This window comes from Saccoglossus kowalevskii, chromosome 15 (genome assembly GCF_978046115.1).
Source record: "Saccoglossus kowalevskii chromosome 15, keSacKowa6.1, whole genome shotgun sequence".
In the NCBI taxonomy this organism is placed as follows: domain Eukaryota; kingdom Metazoa; phylum Hemichordata; class Enteropneusta; family Harrimaniidae; genus Saccoglossus; species Saccoglossus kowalevskii.
Genome location: NC_140655.1, coordinates 19,432,925 through 19,456,652, shown reverse-complemented (window position 1 = coordinate 19,456,652; position 23,728 = coordinate 19,432,925). Strand labels below are relative to the sequence as shown.

General features: G+C 37.4%; 1 long non-coding RNA gene across 1 annotated transcript; it reads left to right on the top strand.

Moving 5' to 3' along the window:
- The first annotated feature begins 18,107 nt into the window (after positions 1–18,107).
- LOC144359409 (uncharacterized) lies at positions 18,108–22,166 on the top strand. The gene is made up of 2 exons (XR_013422007.1): positions 18,108–18,169; positions 22,086–22,166. It is a non-coding gene; the product is annotated as an uncharacterized LOC144359409 (long non-coding RNA).
- Positions 22,167–23,728: the final 1,562 nt, after the last annotated feature.

The window sequence follows — 23,728 nt, the reverse complement described above, 5'->3', positions numbered from 1 at the left end:
GAGTTATTATGTGATATATTAATAAAAACCAAAGAATGGTCAGAGAGTGCAAGAGATGAATTATGAATTTCAACGGTTTTAACTTTATTACATAGATGTTTATTGATATAAAATCTATCTAAGCGAACCAGTGTATTACCACGGCCCCAGGAATACTGTTTTGTATCACCATGGTAATGGCGCCTACCGTCAACAAGTTTAAACCGTCGCATGATAGTGCTCAGTAAGTTTGAAGTCCGCATATCCGGTTCTGAACCTCCATTGCGATCAACGTCGGGCGCAGTAGTACAATTGAAGTCACCTCCAATAATAATAGGATTATCACTTAATGTGTTTAGATGGCGTTTCAACAACTGGAACGATTCAAGCCTCTCAGGACCGTTAGTAGGCGCATACACATTAACCCGAGCATGAACATGTATTAGACGACCTGGTTGCACATCATGTTTAGTAATAATGTCTACTTTCGTTTTAGGTTTGAAAAGAATATCAACTCCTGCACTGTTAGACGTGCCATGAGAAAAAAACGCCATCACCTCGCCAAATGAGCCTCCAAGTATTCTCGTCTTGGGGGAGTGAATGTGTCTCTTGGAGCAGGTAAAAATCACAAGGATGATTTCGTTTCAAAAATTAAACGAATCTCTTAAACGAATCTCGACAACCATTAACATTCAATGTACTGCATGTGATTGATGACTCCATTGTAAAATTATGAATAATAAAACATTTACAAACTGACTACAGTACGACCAGCTGCTTTATTATATGCTTTTATTTTATTGACAAGTTTGTGTATGTGTGCTTTTTGCGACGTGTTTAGTGCCTGCGTTCGTCGATAATTCATGAGTTTATTGGCCAAACTTTTGAGATTAGGGTGAAAATCGATAGAGTTTTCAATAAACATTTTTGAGTGCATAGTTGATGTTAGAAATTCCTTGATGGACTCATTTGAAAGTACTGTCTCAGAATCAGCGGTGACCGAGACATCCGACATATCTGACATCTCGGAAGCAACAGAGGTTGTATCATCATTGTCACAGGTGTCTTAATCATTTGCTCGTATTTCGTTAACTGGTGTTAAAGGGACAGCAAACATATGTCTTGTGACGAATCATCAAATCAAGACTGACCTGATAATGAGAGCGAAACAGTCGACAAGGGTGAAAAAGAAGGTGAAGTTGTCAGAGGAGGACTACTATCCATAGCAGTCTCAGAACAAGCCTTACCTGGCGACGAAGACACATTATCTGCGGCGTCAGGGGCAATGATGGGCTCCTTAGTTATATTCACATTAGCATAAGTATGGGGAGGAACAACTTGAATGTCCTCTGATGAAGAAAGGGGCTCTACTGCCGGTATGTTTTTATCTTCCGGCAGTAAAGTGTGTGAATGAGGGGTTAGTACCCTCTCTTCATCTATTGGTATAATATCAACATGTTTATCAGTTATTTCAATTATTTTAGAACCATTATTTACATCATTTTTATTTTGCACTTTTTTAGATTTACCAGTGTTATTTCTGTTATGCGATGATTTTGATCTACTACGCTTTTTAGGGATATTTTGTTGAGTTAAATTAATATCCTTTAAATTCTCACCTGGTATACCATCATCGTTTGTCAGTTCAACATCAGCATTATTTACACTGCTTTGTTCACCTGTTTGTTGTTGTTCGTTTTGCTCGCACGTGTTGCTACGTGTCTTTTTGCATAACAATGGGGCGCGTGCCAGGAAAGTTTCGTCGCGTGTGACCCTTTTCATGGCAACAAAAACACACTAGTTCATCGGTTGAAACATAAACGTTGTATTTAATTCCTTCATATGTTATTGGCAATAAACCGTTTATATCGACCTCTTTCAAGTGCACGTACACTTGCCGCCTAAAATATTTTACGTGTTTTAGTTCTGGTTTCCTACAACCAAGCGGGATTGCTCGAACAGAGCTAATAACACGGCCATAAGGTGCCAGTGCGTGTGTAATGGCTTCATTTGGTAAAAACGGAGGCACATTGGAGAGTATCAATTTTGTTGAGGGACGTACTAGCGGTTCAACAGCAATGTGTTGATCTCCAATGTGAAGACCACATGCCGACAAGAATTCAATGGAGGTAATATCAGACAAGAAAACGATAACAGACCTGTTCATGCGAGATGCTGCTACAATGTTGTTTCCCTCGACCATTTCAGCCACGGCTTCCACGTATGTATTTACAGGCACGCCTTCAATATTTTCACATCTAATCGCGTGGTTGCGAGTAAGTCTGCCAGATGGTGCATGGAATTGCTTTGTTTGTGCAGCGGCCATCTTGCCCTGCGCTCGACTCCACCCCACCAAAGACCAGCACAACAGCAAAAAACCCGCAACAAAACAAATTATTTAAACTGAATTACACTGAATATTTACAAACCGATATGTCGAATTATTTACAAAATAAAGCGCCTATAAAGGCCAGAATTAGCTCACCACTACCAAAAACTAGAAGCGCCGCTCCGTGTGCACACCCGTAGTAGTAGTAGTAGTTGACTGCTACAATTTAACCATTTACATTACCTTCACGATCAACATCAACTGAATACAAGACCATATCCCCAGGTACACAAAGCAAGTATAGGCGTATGGCCCCAGGGATCTTCTTCTCGTCGATGTAAGTACCCAAAGTAAATGTCATAGCTGACATAGCAGATCTCACGTTTTCATTACGTCCATTAACAACTTCGCATTGGAAATCTGTGAGATTGCCGACAATAGCATTACTACCATTGACAAATAGTGCATTTTCTATCTTTGACTTCAGCTGTTCATATGATGAATCCAGTGGAAATTCTAATGCAATAAAATTCTTGTCACCAAGTGGAGCCTTAACTGCCTGTGCAGTCCTACATCCATCCTTGTCAATTTTCTTTGAGGTGAGAATCCACATCCCAGAGTAATCATTCTTGATAGTTTCTTGGGTCTTCCAGCTCTTCGATGTTGTTTATTTCTTTGGAGGGATGGTGAACTTTCGCTTTGACTGTTTCGCATCATTTGAAGCAGTCTTTTACGGCGGTTTGTGACATGGGGTGGAACATCAGAATCTGGCACCAAATGACTGGAAGTACTAAAAAAAGAACATTATTGGAGACATTACTTTGATTTAAAACGAAACTATTGTGAAAGCATTGTGAAACTCACAGCTCAGAATTTCAAAATGGACCAAGTCCTCAGAAAATCAATTAAATATGCACAGTCCACAAATGAACACCTGGTATATATTAACACAAATTCTAGATCAAACAAGTATACAAATGAGCTCATGAATTTTTGCATAATATGTGAATATCATGTTTTGTCACATTTGCTGGTCAACAAAGTTGACACATGGTTGTTGCTAATGTCTACTCCATGTTTAGCTGCATTTGAACCAATGGGTTCACAAGTTTATTAACCAACAAGCAGCCGATCGACTGAGATAGCTCTGCTGTTAGCAGTGCATATTTCAATTAAAGGACTGAATATATCATTGGAAAACTAGCAATATGTATAGTATAAAAGCAATCGGACTGTTTTCAACATTAATTCGAAAATATCACTTTTTACCAAAAATGACAAAAAATACTCATCAAAATTAGATAATTCAAGATATCATCGTGAAAACAAATCTAAAAGAGGTCTAACCAAGGTACATATACACAAAGTATCAAAGCATTCAGACTTGTAGTTTTCAAGAAGAAGTCGAAAAAGTGAAAAGTTGACAAGGACGACGGACGCAGGATGCCGACGGACATTCACTCACATGATAAGCTCCGACAAAGTAGACAGCGAAGCTAAAAATAAAAAATAAATAAATATGCAAATGAGCTTGTTAATTCGGTTGCAACTCAAAACAAAATTATGTGTATATATAACTTATGGTGCTTTGTCTCTGTTTCCTAAATGTAACAATGATTGACAAAATGACAGACAGTCAATTGGTTGGAAACGTCCCCTATATTGTATGTTGTACAGATCGTGTCGTGTCTCCCACATTAAAAATATATGACTTTGTTTTTTTCATGACAATAGTTTGCGGAAGGCAATCCCCCCAAAAGGCAGTAAACTTACCTCTTCAAATGAATGCATCTCCCACGTTTGATAATTACGAAACAATGGCGACGAAATGAAATATTTTCACAGCGGTTTAAATATTCTCACCGCGGTGTAAATATTTTCACCGCAGTTTAAATATTCTCACCGGGGTGTAAATATTCTCACCGGGGTGTAAATATTCTCACCTTGGTGTAAATATTTTCACCTTGGTGTAAATATTCTCACCGCGGTGGAAATACTGGTGAAAATGTCGAAAATTCAAAATAAAAGCAGTACAATTCTGGAGAAAATTTTGGAAATTCTAGAAAAAGCAGGAAAATACAAGAGAAAATGTCAAAAATTAGAAAAATCGTCAATGGCCCTAACAAGCCACCGTAGGAGAGGTATTTTTTTTAAAAACAAATTGTTTATTTTTTGTTACAGGCGAAAGTTCCGGACATTGAATGTCACTGTTGTCACTACTGACTTTTTTTTGTATGTGCAAATTCCAAGTGCTGACACATAGTGCAGTTTTGCAACAGAAGTCCTATTCATGTTTGGGACTACATAACAGAAGGTGTGACCATCAATCTATCAAATGGCAATTGTAATGCGCTATCCTGGCGTCAACAAGGCTCGGTCGAACACAAACACAAACGAATCTTAACGAAGGTTCCCCCCAAATCGCATTCGTTCGTGAATGAATCTGTGATCTGATTCAACTTATAAGTCACATGACTACATAAAAGATATAATGGTTAAGTAAAGTGAGCTCTACTTCTCAGATGTGATGATATTTTTTTGCAGTGAGCTCTACTTCTCGGATGTGATGATATTTTTTCAAGTGTAAAATTGAGGTAATTAACTCATTTTTTGTTTTTTTATTGTAAACACTCACCAATGATTCAGGATACGTTTTGTTTTGTTGTTGTTGACTTAGTGGGTATATGACGGTCAAGTGAATTTCGATTATTTTCTGGAATCTAACATTTCGGTAATTTCAATTGATGAAGTGGCGGTAAGTAATCACAATTTAGATTTTAACTATGATTCTCGAAGTTATTCCTGTGGTCGCGACATTAAGTTTTAAACAATAGAATTTTGAAATGAGCGAGTAAATTCAAATATCGTATATGATGTCATACTAGTATTCGAGAGCTGAAGCCACACTGACTTATTCGTCGCGAATGCGAATGCATTATGTTAATGCCATGTGAAGTTCCAGTCGTGTTTTGCACCCTCTGTTGTGGAGAGTGAGATTTATATTGTTTAACTGATGAGAATTGAACTACAAGGGGCGCTGTTTAAATTTGTTGTTGTTTAATTTCAGTCATATGGAAGTCGATGAAAATTCTGATGACATGTTATAAATAAATAAACAAACAAACAAATAAATTAATTAATTAATTGATTAATTTATTTTTTTATTTATTTTAAAATAAGTATTTTCAAACTATCTATATGTAATTATAACTCTAACTTTTGTCTACAGGGGGAGCAATACGCAGCTTAAAACACTGTCAGACCTCGAACGTGAATGTGGTTTAATAAGCAGGTTTAATAAGGGTATTAACAAAGTATACAACTTCATTCGATATGCGAGAGAAGATTATATTAACAGTATTAATAATACAAATAATATCTCACGTACTTTTCAGTTAAGACGACACACCTGATAAGTCATTTACATAGTGCGTGGTCTCCAGACAGTAGTATCGCTACTACTCAGATTTTAGTCAGGTTGAAATTTCGTATTAAATCCTGGCTCCTGCTCCCACGTAATGTAAGTATGTTTTGTAAGTATGTTTTCTTTTCTTCAGAGTTTGCAACACCCAAGACCCCAGTGGGAAGTCTGAACCAAAGATAAGAAACAATTAAAACATCTACCCACCCTCCGAGTTTATTCAGCCCTGTTAACCGTCCATCCACAGACATTAATACGCCACCCTCCAATGTGGCCAATTTCTTGTCAGTAAGATTGAGATAGATGAAATTATGATTCTGAAATACTATCCCGACTACAAAATTATACCAGAAGTCATGCGCTCATGTGTCAAGAAATTGAATACTTTATAATTGATAATTATTTTTTTTTAATCAGTGATACAGGAATGTATGACAGTGATGAGAATACCACCAATAAGATTTAAATTTCTTGTCAGTAAGAATAAGATAGATGAAATTATGATTCTGAAATACTGTCACGACCACAAGATACTACCTAAAGTTATCCTGAATGGTTCGAAAGTCATTTACTATATATCCGTCGCTCAGATATCAAATTCATTAGTAGCTTGAATTTCCTCCCCGTGGATCTATCTAAACTTCCTAAGACATTCGGCATAGATGAACCATGGGAGACAATCACAGATCTAGAGGTCCGATATCAGAGGCCAGTTATTTTGACCCAGGGTGTATGAAGGAGTAGGTTAGAAAGGCAGTCTACACTTGGTACAATGGAGAAGTAGAAATAATGATTTGCATAAGAAGCTTCTCGAGTACTGTCAGAGTGGCGTGCGCATATTCCACAAGTGTTGCTTGGCATTTAGATTGATGATGATGGATCTCAACAAAGTTGATTTCTTCAGCTGCTGCATCACGATCGCTTCTGTGTGCAACGTTATATTTTGAAAAGAATTTCCAGGCTTCTGATACTATCAGGGTTATGCCTGAGAAAAGTTACATCAATGCCCAGAACCAATCCTAAAATGCCATGAAATGGACGGAACACAAGGCGCATGCCAATAACATGCGTATTTATCATGCCCGTAATTACAAAAGAGAAATGAAAATCGGACCTTATTACGTATAATTCTTCTACCGAAACCTTATTTGTACTATGGTTGTTACTGCCACAGCTTCCCAAAGTGTTTCCTAAGAAGACAAACCTCAAGGTTGAACTCAGTATGACCCCCATCTACGAAAGGGTACTAGCGAAGGAAGAGTGGTTAAAATCGAAAGGATACACACTAGTTACCATGTGGGAAACGTGATGAAGAATAACTGTGAAGTCAAGAGGTTTGTTGGAAACTTATGTATCTCAAATCCTATCAGAGGCAGGGAGGCTTTGCCCAGCGGTCGTACCAATGCCCTGTGTCTGTATTACGAGATCAAGGAAGGTGGAAAGATAGAGTATGTTAGGCACATGACAGTCATTACTGAAACCAAACCCCACTTTTGGTATTATAAAGCGTGACATTTTTCTTTTGAGAAGAGTTTATACACCGGTCCTACCTTTCAAGGTAAGGAACAAGCTGATGTTCCCACTTTACCACAAGACAAATACCACCAGGATGTCAATGAATGTCAGCTGACGGGTGTTTGGTGCACTCTGGAATTGGAAAAGCTGACGCAGTAGGGTCCCATCACCAAGGTATATGAAGTTTATCATTCCGACGAGATGGCAACTTACAAACCCCAGACTGGAGAAGGAGTTTGTTCTCCAAGTACATCAACATGTTTCTGAAAATTAAACAAGAGTCTTCCGGTTATCCGGAGTGGTGCCGCAGTGAACCACTTACTGCCAAAGGTACAACGAAAGAGAAGTCTTGGACAGAAGCAGGATAACTCCGAATCCAGGCCTCAGAGACCTTCCCAAGCTAAATGTCAACTCGTTATGGGGAAAACTACGACACAGGTCGAACTTTGAACAGAGCATGTATGTAGGAAGTGTTGGAATTGTTGACGCATAGCACAAAGGACGTCACAGATCTTGTCTTTTTGTCCGATAAGATGGTTCATGCTCAGTACTGCAATAAAAAAGACTACATTATCGAATCACTCAATACCAATTTTGTCTAAGCTGACAGAATGACGAACTATACCCAACTTAAACTCTTTGGAGCTCTGGGGAGATTAGGTAGCAGAATCTTGCACTTTGACACGAATTCCATCATTTACATCCAGTGAGTGGGAGAATGGGATCTGCCAACGGGCGATTATGTGGGGGATCTGACAAGAGAAATAAGTTTAGCGGATAATTAAATCACACAATTCGTGTCGAGAGAGCTGAAGAATCATGCATACTGACTATACACACCCCACAAAAATGAGAATAAGAAATCAACTGCAAATAATCAAGCTGCCATCTAAACGTCAAAGAATCCCGAAATATAATGCACAAGGAAGGTAGAATATTCAATAGAGAAGAAGTTAAAATGTACAGTTTAGTGTATGACAAATAGGTGATACAAAATATTTAATGTACTGTCCCATACGACTTCTATAATATATAGAAGCTTGATCGTCGGTTGCCTTCCATTCATCAATTTGAACTTTGACAATCACATTGACATGGGCTCTGCCAAAATTGTGGTGGTTCTATCAATCGCCTATTCCGGCCTATGTGCACTGCCTTATTTTATTTTGAACCGGATGCTGAGAATGAACATTGAAGAGACATGATAACGAGCAAGGTCCTATCATATCATCATGGATGCAAGATTGAAACACCAACGTCCCTCATTCGTATGCGGACCCACGCAGCCGGGGAAGACGTTTTGGTCAAACAGATATTAGAATAATGTGATGGCAGACGATATCTATTGGTGCTATGGCGAGCTTCAGCCAGCTTATTTGGAAATGATGAAGACAGTGCTTCGAATTCATTTTATCAAAGGCATACCTCCATATATTGACAGAATGATAGACCTTGCTAAAAGAAACATTGATGACAGAAACAGGTAATGACAAGCATATCACTCAGTTCTTCACGAAGCGATCCCACCATCAAAATCTCTTTTATCAGGAGAGACAATCGATAAACATCAGTTTCAACATGCATTACATTTTCCTGTTCAAGAATATGAGGGACGCATCACAACGTTCTGGCTAAGCAAATGTACCTGGAAATATTAAGTCCCTTTAGGAGGCATTCACTGATGCCACCCAAGAACTTCATGGATACCTTCTCGTGAATATGATGCCAGGCACTCCAGAGGAAGTATGCATTTGAACAAACATTCTTCCATCTCAAGTACCAATAATGTACGTGGGAAAGGTAAAAAAATGTCAGCCCACATGCTAATGAATGCTAATTTCCTCTTTGTTTTGCACAAGGCCAACTCGAAACAACAAAAGGAGAGAATCTATGGAGAAACTAGTGAATTGATACAGTGTCTGTGCAAATGTCTGATCAATGTGGTAAAAGGTATGTCCAGCTATCACCCAGTCAGAGAAGAAAATTAGTGCTGTACATGAAGTATCTCTGAGCACTGTCCGACAGAAAAACTGCAGTCAAGAAAAAGAAAAAAATTCTGGTTCAGAAAGGGGGTATCCTGACTGCCTTAGTTTTCCCCTTAATTTCGAGCACACTCCCACTGTTACTCGGTCTTAAATAGAAGGAATCCGTGAAAAAGATAAGCTATTATCTACCATCCAAGCCCAAAATGCTCAAACGATGAATTAATGCATACTATCCTATTGTGATTGATGCTAATTTGTGCAGATTGCATTGTGACGTTATATGTTATGCTAACTTATCCGCAGACTCTATTGTGACTTTTCAATTGAATGCCTATAGTTTGGTATTAACTACTCACTGGTGGAGTAAATTTATTCAATATGTTATGCTAACCTTTTGCTGATCTAAAATTACGTATATTTGAAACCGCAAAAACAAAAGCAACAATATATTTTACATCGCTGAGCCACCATTTAGTCAAATAAAATACTCTCGGGCAGAATTTGTTTGTTTGGCTAAATAGTTGATTACTTATTCAAAAAAAAGAAGCAACAATTCTGATTAATTGACGCCGTGACTGTCATTCACTATTGTGTTTACGCCAACACAGGGTGTACTGACAATTGTCAACAGATATTATGCAAACTTTCACGTGATGTACAATTAATGTTACTTATTTTCTCAAGTTACTCATAAAATCATAAATCGTGGTGAATTGAACCCATGCTGTCTGACGTCCCTGTCTATCGCCATCAATCCTATAGTTATTGTGTTTTTAGCCATAAACTATGTTGCATGTGGCCAAATTACCTGCAAATAATTACTCATATTTCATCAGCTCTCTAAACAAAACAATCACATGACAACAAACAATACAATTTGAAACTAAAATACTTTTTTTCAGGTATCGTTGTAGCTTTCTATAAACTAAATATTTTATTGTATGTTGTAATAAAAGATAATAAAGATCATTTATTGTCAACAATAATTGTTTTGTTTTGTTTGGCCTAAAATACCTTTTGTAACCAAAAGTGATGAATTGAACCAATGCTGTCCAACGTTCCTGTCTATCCCGTACCATATGTGTTTTCAGCTACAACTATGTTGCATGTGTTCTGTATCCGTGTATACATTCTCCGTAGCGGGCGCGCTTTGGACTTTACACAGCGCATAGACATGCTTTAGTCGCATATTTTAATTAGATAATTAAACATACACCGTGAAATTACTCTATCTCTCTCGCAGATTCAAAAAATAATACATATAATGAGTACGTTTTTCTATAATTTTTCAGAAGTGATGTAAGTTGCTTATGTCTGTCTTGTGTGGTATCTACGTCGGTAAATGTAGTTATGTATGCTCAGTTAACCAATGGTCAGATACAAAGAAACTGAATCAATGACATTTCAGAAGGGTATTTTACGTGTGATTTATTGTCAACAATATTTTTTTTCCTGAATACATTTTTTGTGGGCATTAGTAGTGATATGCAGTTAAATTTTAGGCGTTATTAATTATTCAATTAATAAATTTAGCATGAATAGAGAATAGTTTAGCATCGATTCGAGCACAAATACATACCATATGGGATGGTACTGAAAAGTCTTTTGTTATTTTTAAAATATTAATTTGTTCTTAATTAGCCCCTGGGAAATAAATGGTAAACACGATCACCTTAATTTGCATGAATATGGCTATACATAGCAGCCATATTAAACATTTCTACATTGTTCTGTTCAGTGTCAGCCCAGGATGTTGCTAACAACAGATCACATCGCAGACTGTGAATTTTACATCTGGTATTCTCAAATCAAGTTTGGTAAGTTATATTACATTGTTTAAATAAGTTTTATAATATTTTATCCACTATTACCGGTTCACAATGACAAATAGTACGTCAAGGGTTTACTCTCTCCTTCGAGACAGTCGAGATGATTGACTGAATTTGTAAAATATAATGATATCGTAATATCACATGCACATCTATGTGAGCGTACTTATTGCCAAAGCGTACATTTGGTTGTCGTAAATGTGTGACGTAAATAAATCTCATTACTCTTGACCACACAACTCAATTGACTTTTGTTAATTTCACTGTTATGCTATAACACTGATCTTTACTACTGTTGAATTTAAGGGAACGATTATGCATTATTGTTGAGGAAGGAGACAATTTAGAATAGGAATTTTAAATGGATGGTTGGTGATGCCAGACTTTGCTATGTAGAAGAATCCTCAGGATCCATTGAAGTTGAGGTTCAACGGATTCTCTCACTAAGTGGAAGTATGTAAAGATGGAGATCTAAATAGACTTGGACAAAACGTGTCAATGGGAAAATGTTAACACAATTTACAGTTTACACTTTTCAGATCGACGAACAGTGTGTACCAACTATTCCACGGCACTGTCGCGCATGTGCTGTTGAATACATAATAACGACCTGAAGCAAAATATGCTAAACAATATGCTAATAAATTTAGTGAAATTATAAAAAAGATATATATTATGAATATTATTTAAGGTGCAATTATTGATAGAAAGCATTTATTATGAAATATCACAAGCACATAACTTCAGCTTTGACTCCACGCTGTCTCTTGTAGTTATTAACAGACTGTGCACGATTTCTACCATACTAAACTAAACTGAACGGCAGATTTAACAAGTGCTGCTGCTTCATATGCTATAAGTCTACCATAGTTTGCAAGACACTGAAATAGAATAAATCGTCCTGTCATTGTTAATTCTCCAAACTGTGTGTGACAAACACAAACAATGGATTAAATTCCTGTAACTATTCACGGTGGGAATTATTAATGTATAGCATGTTGTGTGTAAACATACCTCTACTCTGTACAAATACTCAGGCATACATAACAATAATATATTTGAAACGATTGATAATATAATAGATGCAGTTACCTAATCCTCACATTGTGTATTATATTAATATGTTAATAGGTTCATTGGACTTAACTCTCACAATTGTATCCTGTATTTGTTTCAGATAAAGTAATGTCGAAAATGTCGTATATATTGTTAATGGTAGTGTTTTCCCACATTAAGGTATATTATGACAAATTATTTCTATATATTCTCCCACTCTCTTTCTGTCCTTCTCTCTCTCTTTCCCAAACTCCATTCCTCCATTCCTTAGTAACTATTATTTTATGACACATTTTAGGTGGAAGAAGTATCAAACAGTTATGAAGAGTGTCTGATCTACTGTGAGAATATGTACATTGGATGCAGCGCCTCCTGTGTGGTCGAAGACGACACGGACGCGTGCTTAGTAGAAATATGCGGTGGACTCAACAATTGGCCACAATTTTGCTCCAAATAATTTGAAGTGAAAAGATTAATACAATAGATATGTCAGTCAAATAAATTAGATTGTTTTAACGTGTGTCAATACATTCATCGCAAATGCTTTTTTATTACACTATACTATACTAGCGACGTGGCACCACGCACTTCGCATCTCTCCGTGTCATCGAAGGTTGCTAGTGATTTTGGTTCGCTCTGTGGTGTCACAGGATCTCGGCTTTCAAGCCAGGTATTTTTGTAAATATTGTACAGTCCTTTTATTACTATTTGTGTTCTACTTACTGGTTATTTTGGCGTTTTTGTCGGGTGTTTTGTTTTCTAGGTGTGGCAAGGTGAACGGCAACCAAGATGGCGGCGTCCGTTCCAACAAAGACCTTGACCACACCCAAGCCTAAGTTGACAAGGAATCATGGAACATGGAAGGCATTTCTGTTCAAGTGTACGTTGAGGCGCTTGCCGATATAATCGACGCAAATTTAATCAATGCAGCTTCCCGCATGAACAGATCCTCTGTAATTTTTCTTGCTGACGTGTCATGGGTGGAATTTGTTTGTTCTACTGGTATTGACATTGCTGATAAACATGTGGCTGTAGAGCCGTTGGTACGACCATCAACCATGATGGTAATCTTATCAAATGTTCTCCCATTCACGCCAAATGATTGCATTGTTAGTGCCCTTGCCAGTACGGTCGGGTAATGAGCAACGTTAGAACAATTCCACTCGGCTGTAAAAGGCCGACATTGAAACATGTTTAGTCTTTCCGTAGACAGGTTTATGTGTTTTTAAAAGACATCAATATTAATGGTTTGCTGCCAATACAGCATGATGGTCAAGTTATATATATCTCCACTGATGAATTTACGTTAAAACTGTCTACAGTCTAATGATATACAAAACAATGAGCGTGTCACAAATGTGAATACGGAACCAAACAGAAACAGTGAACAATTAAATCACGCAAATAATACTGATAAAAACAAGGGTAAAATTGTCACGCATGTCGTTGAAAACAAAGGTGAAAACACAGAACATATAGAAACAGTAGAAAACATTTCTCAAGAGATGGAAACTGAAACTCTGGTTGAAAATACAAAACACCAAGAGGAAATTGTGGAGGAAATGAGCGTGATAGAAAGTGAACAATTGGGAAATGCAAATAAAAAACGTGCCTGATCTAAATCGCCGGTGAATCGGGAAAAACTGAATGAAATGAAAGAAAATCAAACAGGAAGTAAAAAGGCTAACATCGAAGGTAATACTAATACAGAAATCATGAATACTTTAACTGATGAAGAGAGGGTACAAACCCATCGCTTGATCGGTTTAAGTTAATCGATGCATGGCGTCATCACCATGGCAACACCACAAATTTCACATGGGGCGTGGCGACACTCTCGTACGCCTTGACAGATTTTACATCTACATGCACATGCGCAGTTGTCTGAATACTATTGAAATACACAATGACGCACAATCCATTTCAGACCACTTGCAAACTTGCAAACATGGTGGGACATTGGGAAGCACAAAATCAAAATGTTGTCACAAGACTACTGTCATTTCAAACAAGGGGTGTACAGAGAGAAAAAGCGCGCCTTAGAAAATGAAATCAATAAAATGGAACATGTAACAAACGTCGCTTCTCCTTCCCTTGCATATCAAGAAAAGAAGGCGACTCTGTCACGCCTTGAACAGCACGAAAACAGAGGTTTTGCCATTCGAGCCCGTCACAAATATATGAACGAGTCTGACGCCCCCAGTTCATATTTTTTTCAAACTTGAGAAACTAAATGGACAAAAAAAAGCGATATCTCTCATTCAGCGCGAAAATGGCCGTCTAACTGATGACACTTGTGGGATACTTAAAATCACTCGCAAATTGTATGCATCCCTTTACACATCCGATAACACTGATGAAAATGCACAAAATACTATTCTTGAAGGGTTACCAAATCTCAGTGAAGCAGATCGTGAACATCTTGATGAAGCCGCTCTTTTGAAGAAGTAACGAAAACAGTTAAAGTTTTTGCCAGTGGGCGTACTCCCGGTATTGATGGTTTACCATACAATTTTTTTCAAAAATTCTGAAATATCATTAGTAGAGATCTCTGTGAATTTTGGGTTGTTTTATTCGTGATGTTTTTTTTTCACTTTCTTGCACTAGGGCCGTTGTGACTTTACTATATAAAAAGGGGGTCATCACTTGTCTTAAAAACTGGCGGCCTGTTAGTCCCCTTTTGAGTGATTATAAGATCATCACGAAAAACACTGTCACTCCGTCTTCGATCTGTCATTGGTTCCATCATTCATTCTGATCAGAGCTGCAGTATCCCAAATCTTCACGACAACATCAACCTACTGCGAGATTATATCGATTACTGTAACACCACAAACACTCAATTGGGTATTGTAGCTCTTGATCAGAAAAAAGACATTGACAGAATCAACCAAACTTATTTGTTCAAGACATTACACGTCCATTTGGTTTTTGACCAAATTTCATTCAGTATATTTGTCTTTTGTACAAAAAATGCCCACTCTTTTGTTAGAGTGAACAGCGCCATCACATCACCTACCATGTTGCCCGAGGCATTCGTCAAGGATGCTCTCTGTCCACACTGTTATATGTCATTGCCATAGAACCGTTACTCCATAAAATCAGGCAGCATAAATACATCACAGGTATTGAGATCACCAAGTAACGGACTAAACAGCAAACTGACAGCATATGCTGACAACATAGAAATATTCATTACACGTAAACAAGATTTTAATAAATTAGCACAATGGTTGGAAATATACGAGAGTGCATCCAATTCCAAAATCAACTTCAAAAGTCAGAACGACTGTGGGTTGGCAGCTGGCGGAACATTATCAGCTCGCCATTGGGTATTAAGTGAACCAGTACGGGCTTAAAACTGTTGGGTGTGTATTTGGGGAGGGAACACCAAGACATTCATAGACAAAAACTGGACTAAAATAAAGCAAAAAGTTGAAAAACAAATTGGAGTTTTGGGCACATTTTGCTCCTACAATGTCTTACAGAGGGTGCACATTTGTAATTAACAATTTGCTTTCGTCACAATTATTATATCGCTTGTACAGTTTGTCCCCTCTCCCTGATATTATCTCCTCACTCTGTCACAGTGTAAGGCCTGCTTATCGCAATTGAGAGGGCCACCCACAGAACTCGCACTGATCAGGGGGTTCTTTCACTGCTAGTATGGGGTAGACAAGACAATAGTACTGGAAATAAATTACACATACACCAAAATATCGAGTTAAAGCTCCTGGCTTCAATACCTCTCAAAATAATTACAAGAAATAAAGCACAGGAAAATACAATGAATAAAGTCACTAAAATAGGGGATTGTGTAGAGAAGTGTGCATTGGTGAGAACTCACAGTTCCAGGATGTATTAATATAAGACAGTCAATGGCTTCTGCAACACAACAACGAAAAAACACAGGAGTCTTGCTTGCAGAGGAACGCTGGTATTTTGGAGGGCATCGCTGAAAGCAGGATATCGCAGATCAGTTCATACAAGTCTCACAGAATGATGGTTGTAGCATGTATCACTTGCCACACAATATCGTAGCAGAACACACAGGAAAGCAAGTTGAAATTATGAACCCAAACTGTCCTTAGTCAGTTCAATTTATAGGCATGATTCAGTGTCACCTCCTAGGTTTCCCCATGAGCCAATCAGAATGTCATCTTGCTAGCAGCTGTGTCACGTAGGCAACTCAGTAGATAATAAACATTTTTTGTTATTCAAATAACAGCACACCTGGTATATTCCAATTCTCATTCCAAAGTTGTAAACACCCTTTGTTATGTAAATCACAAGCACATCTGGCAGATGCCACTGTCCTTCCAGAGTTGAAAACAAGTATGACCTGTCAATCACCTTTATGACACTTATCACACAGCAATGCACACATTTTCTTCCCATGATTCCATGCACACTTCTATTTGCAGGGTTTGAGTTAATATGACAAAAACATAGAATAAAGGATTCTGACAGTTATAATGTAGAAAATATACGAGGTGATATGTCCACGAAGCCAAAACGGAAGATGTGTCAAAAATAAAACCCATAACATTTGTATTTATGGCATTAGTACTCACCCATGCCAATCGACCGTATGATGCACTTACACATGTATGGTCAGCTACGACACTTTGCGTTGGAATTCAAGAAAATGCTAGCAATCGGAAAAATAAGATTCTACATAAAAAAATCGATAAAGTGAAAAAGTACGTGGAAAAGATTACTAAAATATGTATTCAATTACAAATACTCGCAGTAATCTAATTCGGCAGTCATGTTTGATGTTTTTTTACCGCTTTCCAATTTCAGTACACGAACACCCAGAAAGCGCTGTTCCCCAATGCAACTCAGATACTAATTGTTACAGCGCTAACAGCGGTGGGTGGCGGGTTCCCGCAGAACAGAGTAGGCCACAAGGTCATCCATCAGTTTGCTCTCTCTATATTTTCTGTGCATATATATTTTGTTAGGATTACTTTCTTCTTTTGTGATCGGAAGACGATTACTAAAATACTGGTTTTAATTGAAACAACTGTAGTTGCGTATTGTGAGCAATAAGTGGCAACACTGCCGGGCGACAATGAATCGAGGCGATTCATACATTTCCATGAATACACGTGATAACTGTTTTCAGACTTCCAGTGGTCATTGTTTATATCTGCACTGAATCATGTCAGCGATGTCTCTACCTATGTAACAATCGTTTGGCTGAATCTTAATAAACTCTCATTCAGTCACTCAAAGTTTACAAGATTTTTGTAAAATTCAGTTTATTTTCCTTGTGCCATGTTTCGCCATTTGTTTATGAACACATTCAATTCACAAGCACTTAGATCATGATATCAGTTAGTGTCTCGATTCTGCGTTAGTGTCTCACCAACTGATATTTTCACTAAGACAATTATATCCAAGTCTTTCATTTTATTTTTTCAAGTGTCAACAAAGACTAACACAATTATTGACACAATAATTTATCCCATGGTTACTTCTCTTTACGCTAGTTAACACACCTGTATTTTAAAGTCCGTGTTTACATTAACTGATAAGTTTATTAGGTACCTACTAAAATTGGAGACAATCCATTGTTTGTGACACAGTTATGTCACTCTGTATTGAATAAACTCTATAGAAACGTAAGTTTCTATATTCTCATGTAACCTTTATACAGATATAGGTGAAAATGTCGTCAACACTTACCTAGATTTCCTGAAGTATAAAAATGATACATTCCCGGTGGCCCAATCCGCCACTACCAGATAATCTAATTTGTTACTAACCATTGTACATCAAATCACTTGCTGGTTAAATAGATGGCCGTGGAGCTTCTCTGAGCTCTCTAGAGAGCGCCATCTAGTGACATTCAATTGCGTCAAGCATACCTCCGAGATTACGGTCCGATATTGCAACTTACTGGTAAATAATTAACTAAACTGACTTTGTTATACTATGTAAGTACAAACAAACTGCTAGCTCGGTCACACCTAATGAATGACACCTGTGTGAATTGATCGCGGATTCTGCGTCGTACCTCCTGATTTGCAGACAGTTAACGTAATTGGTGAGTTTACATTGTTCATTTTATCATAGGATTATACTGTTTGAAATCACTAGTGTCTAATTGCACCTACAACTCACAACTAAGATTATCGTTGGTCTATGATTGCAATATCGTTTCAACTGAAAACCATAGCAGGACATAGTAAGAAATAACACAGGTAGTGAGTGCACCGTCACAAACCAAATTTACTATTAGAACCGCAAGTAATCAAACGTATCTGGCATTGTTTGAGTTCAGTCGAAATGTTGATCATAGATCTGTTAAAATACCGGTACCTCTTAGTAAGTGTTAACTGATGACTGATTAGTTAGATAGCTAATAAGAATCGACGGCATTGTATTTGTCATGCATTCAATCATTTCAGCGATGCCTGTACCTATGTAACAATCTTTGGGCTGAATCTCTATAAACTCTCACCCAGTCACTCAATGTTTACAAGATTGTTGTGAAATTCAGTTTATTTTCCAGTGTCAACAAAGACTAATACAATTATTGACACAATAATTTGTTCCCATGGTTACTTCTCTTTACGCCAGTTAACATTCCTGTATTTTAAAGTCCGTGTTTACATTAACTGATAAGTTTATTAGGTACCTAATAAAATTGAAGACAATCTATTATTTGTGACACAGTTATGCCACTCTGTGTTGAATAAACTCTACAGAAACGTAAGTTTCAATGTTCTCATGTAACCTTGATAAAGATATAGGTAAAAAATCGCCTATCTGGTTTTGATATTTAAATAAATTACAAGATACACAAATTGTATGTTTTAATTTTAAAGGAAAATGTACATGGGCGTGGGACAGTAGTTAGAATGTTTTTCATCCGGGTGGCTGTTGGTTTAATCACACAAACGACTGCCCACTCAGCATCATAAATCAGCGTACAATAAACATCAGCACCACCAAATTCGTTGCTCTGCGAGTATGGCATTCTGTAAGTTCCATCTGCTCATCTGTCATGGGTGAACGTAACATGACTTTGATAAACCAGGTCTATGTCATGACTATGGCACCTGCCATAATATGAACATCATCAAGTCAGAAAGTGAACAATTCAGATTCTTGTAATAACAAATGGCACTATACAAGACTACTTATTATTATTTGCACCGCCTTTGTGGGAAGAAAACGTCAGATTTTTTAAAACGTCTGTGTATATTACTTTCGAGATATTGAAGAAAATGTAGTTCGATTACATGATATTATTGATGTGCAGAGAAAATAAGTTGGTGGCGCACCAAAGAAGAACTTATTGTATTTTGCATAAACGTGACCGCCAAGATCAAATAAGCGTGTTTTATGAACAAGTGACAGACATCACTAAATATATCTGTGATCAAAGAACAGTGAAAATACCGATACCTCCTAGTATGTGTTAACTGATGACTAATTAGTTAGGTACAAGGATTCTTAGTTATCTATGTAACAATCTTTTGGCTGAATCTATATAAACTCTCACCCAGTCACTCAAGTTTACAAGATTTTTGGGAAATTCAGTTTATTTTCCTGGTGCAATGTTTCGCCATTTGTTTATTCAGTTTTATTATAATGCTGCCATATTTCAATTACTGACAACATTTTATTCACAAACACTAAGGTCATGATATCAGTCAGTACCTCGATTCTGTTGGTGTCCCACCAACTGGTATTTTCACTGAAGACAATTATATCCAAGTTTTCATTTTATTTTTTCCAGTGTCACCAAAGACTAACACAATTATTGACACAATAATTTGTCCCCATGGTTACTTTACACCAGTTAACATACCTGTATTATAAAGTACGTGCTTACATTTACTACAGAAAAGCAAGTTTCAATGTTCTCATTTAACCTTGTAGATAAACTTCTGGACATCACGTACCAGCGTGCTTAGACGACCAACGTTTCAATCGTCTCCTGAAGTGTACATTATTTGTGTCATACTACAATCGCCCGGAAATACGATTCAGACCCATTAATTCCAAGTGACAGATTCAATAGTTGTTCAGGACAAAATAATCCCCTTACAAACATGATTGCGTCACCCAAAAACAACAATATTATTTGAAGGACCGCTAATTATTCCCTTATATTCAATTCTGGAAGCACTGGGAGTGTGTAATTTGCGTTACTTCCTTGGATTCGTTTTAGGATTGTTGACTTGGAATAGTTGTTTGACACTTGTTCTTTCGTTCATTTCAATTGAAATGTCATTAAAGAACTACTGATAAACAAAGTCACTGCCACCTGATTTATGTGTAATATATTAATCATGTACCTGGACAATATAGGGCCGTGTCCGTGACTTCTTCATTCTAACTAATTAGTTCAGCACAAATTATGAACATAGCTTTCCATAATACATTTCATATCATGGCTTGCAACATTTAGTTAAATATTTATTGCAATTAAAAAGAAATGTGATAGATGGATTTTGTGAGAGCTATACCATTGATACCCGAATATTTGATAAATAGAGCACATAAAAGAATTTAATGCCGATTTTTGGAATAAAATTAATTATAGCATAACAAATCACGTGACCCGCTACATTTTTATCGTTAAGACCGCCGGTAGTTTTCTTAAAACCATCATTGGCCTCAGAAACAATTGACCAAACATGAATTTACAAACTCTCCATTTGTTTAGTGTACGTGTGTTTAGGGGACTTGCTCTGCATATCGGATCGACATGACTCGGCTAGAGAAATTACACGTCGAAGCGTCGATTGATGGTCTAACTAAAAGTTAGTTTGTTGTGTTTGAATTAGTGCATATACTATTCTTAATTATGACAGAATTTAAGCTTAGAATACAGTGAGAATATGTTCTCTCGTATGGCCTTAGTCTACTCGAACAATTATATATTGTGACATGCTGGCTGTCACTTGTTTTTTTACGTCCATCCGAAGTGGGTGATTATATAATTTATACATGGATGTGTCACTAGATAAAGTCTTTTTTCGAGGATCAATAAATGTAAACATACAATTAACACTGGAACAAATAATTGTTTGGAAAAATGGGTCTCATTTAGGCTGTCTGTTCATGAGGTGTGAGAAGTTATTTCCGTAGAAGGTAAGCTAAACTAACAATAAGCGTGTCTTTATATACCAATGTGTACACGGTAATCATTCTCACCACGTATTGTGGTAATTTTCTAAATACATTTTTTTATCGAACATGATCATAAAATTTATCAGCTAAAAGTGTATTCATTAGACATGCGATTGCTCAGCACGATGGCAAACGTAACTCAACAATACAAAAGTTACTTATGTCTTCGTAATTTTCTAAAGTGTTATGTGCATAACGTTCACACCAACTAGCATAACGATAATTCGTGTTGGGAAAGTTTTTTAGACTATCAAGATCTGGAAAGAATTTAATCTTTTTACTTAAACGAGAATCTGCACAGATTTCTATTGTTATTGTCATACCTTTCACCTCTGAAAGCGTAAGGCACTGTCAACTAACCATGAAGTTTTGTTTTTTTGCGACAAACGTTCGTCTTTCACACATTACGCGAGATCTCGCAGAGAAGGAAAAATTGTGTTATAAATCACATACTCATTTAACGTTGCCAGAACTTGCGTATAATTCATGAAAACATAATTCTCTTAGTTGAACATTTCCAGAGAACATTGTATACTGCAATAGCATAATTTACTTGTTTAACGTACAACGTGCTGACTTTGCTAGCAGTGTAATCAAATAGTAAATAAACTGATTTTCATATGGATTATCGCATGCAAATGTAGTAGTCTTCATTGTCGTGCTGTAGTAGCATTATTTCCCTAAACCGTATAGTGTGTAGACAATGCCGTGTTAACTGCTGCTATCAAAGGTGTCGCATGTAGGCCTAATTTGTTACATAATAAATGAGACGTTGTATGAAATAATCTCAGCTTGATGTTCTCTCTTGGTTGCAGTTTATCAACATGGGGGGCAAAGTAACTTGCCATCTGTCCAACAGCACCACGAACGACATATGGGCGCTGGTGGATTCTGAACGGGAGAAAATTGACGAGATTTCTGGATATGTTGAAGGAAAATACAAGGAAGCAAGCGCAAAAGTAGGCGGCTCAGTCAAATTTAAATGGAATACAATTTCATCAGGTAATAACGAAAGCTAAAACACTATCCACCCAAAGGGATAAGAGCAGTATAATGTACGAGATGGTATTTGTACATAATACCTGCATGATTGATTAATACCATGTCAGATTGAATGCTCATTATGTGCTAAATATTCCACTCATATAGACTATCTAAGATTTCGAGTGCGGCTTCGCAATCTCAGGGATTGCACCAGTGCGTCATGGGAAATGTAATTTGCATGGTTCGCTCAGTTGTTTACTTGGTACACATCTGTTATCATTTCAACTGGATGTGTTAAGCTAACATCATGAATTACGCTATTATCCGACTTGAAAGGACTTAATGGGTCGCGTTCAACGCTCCCCGGGAGTCCGACCTAAAGAATGATCTAGTACGCATGTCTGTGAAAGAAAACGCGTTAAAAAGGTGTATTTTTAAAGAAAATCACGTTAACGCGCGTTACGCGTTTCGGGTTACCATTTCAGTCAAAATAGACAAAAAGGGTGTCTTTTCCGGTACTGCCAACGTGATGAATGTGGTTATTTTTTAAATGAGATTATCGTTTTTATTATTGCTTTAAGGAATTCAATGATCGCCAAAACGAGGAAAACGTCCGGCCCCCGGTTAACCACCCTCGATCACGGGCGATCACGGTATTTGACCAACCCGTGCTTACACTGAAGGGTTAGAAAGCTCAAATATCGCGAGATCAGGCGAGAGTTCAAGGTGCGTGATCTTTTAGCTTTCTAACAGTGAAAAGGGTACGAAATTTTGACCTTTTAAAACGTGTTTAGGGTCATTTTGAAATCCCTTTTCACAGACATGGGTTCCAGGTATTTCCACAAGTCGGACCAATGGGCAACGCTCATACTTGCACTATAGAAGTCCTTATTTAGTTCCATGCTTGCAACGAAAACTGTGGTTTATTTGAATGACATACACAATGTATAGTACCGCATAGTACAACGTGTGCCGCAATTTGTCTTGTTGGCTAGGCAATAATGACGTTATGCAACGTGAAAAAAGGCTCCAACATTTTTTTTTAAATCGTGATACGCGTACGATGTGTGGCACGAGCAAACCCAGTTGCCCGACGATACACGAATATAAGTGCGACTCGCACGTTACAAAACACGGACACCATTTTTTACGAAATGTTGTAGGTCAACAATCATTTCATTTTTTGATCTTTCAGTTTATTTATTTCGAGACACATTTGTACTTTTGAAATTGTCGAGAACGTCATATATTAAATGCGAGAAGTATTCGCATATTCAAAGCATACTGTCGGGAATTACTTGTTGACGTGCCCCTCGAACGAACCCTACTATTACGAACGAGCTATTATCATGACGAGCCAGGTCGTCACATCCACCAACAAACTAATCTAGGGCAGTACCCACAGCTTGGTTCGTCTTGTCATCGACAATGGGGTGAAAACAGTCCATTTCCCTCTTCTCGTTACCATGTACAT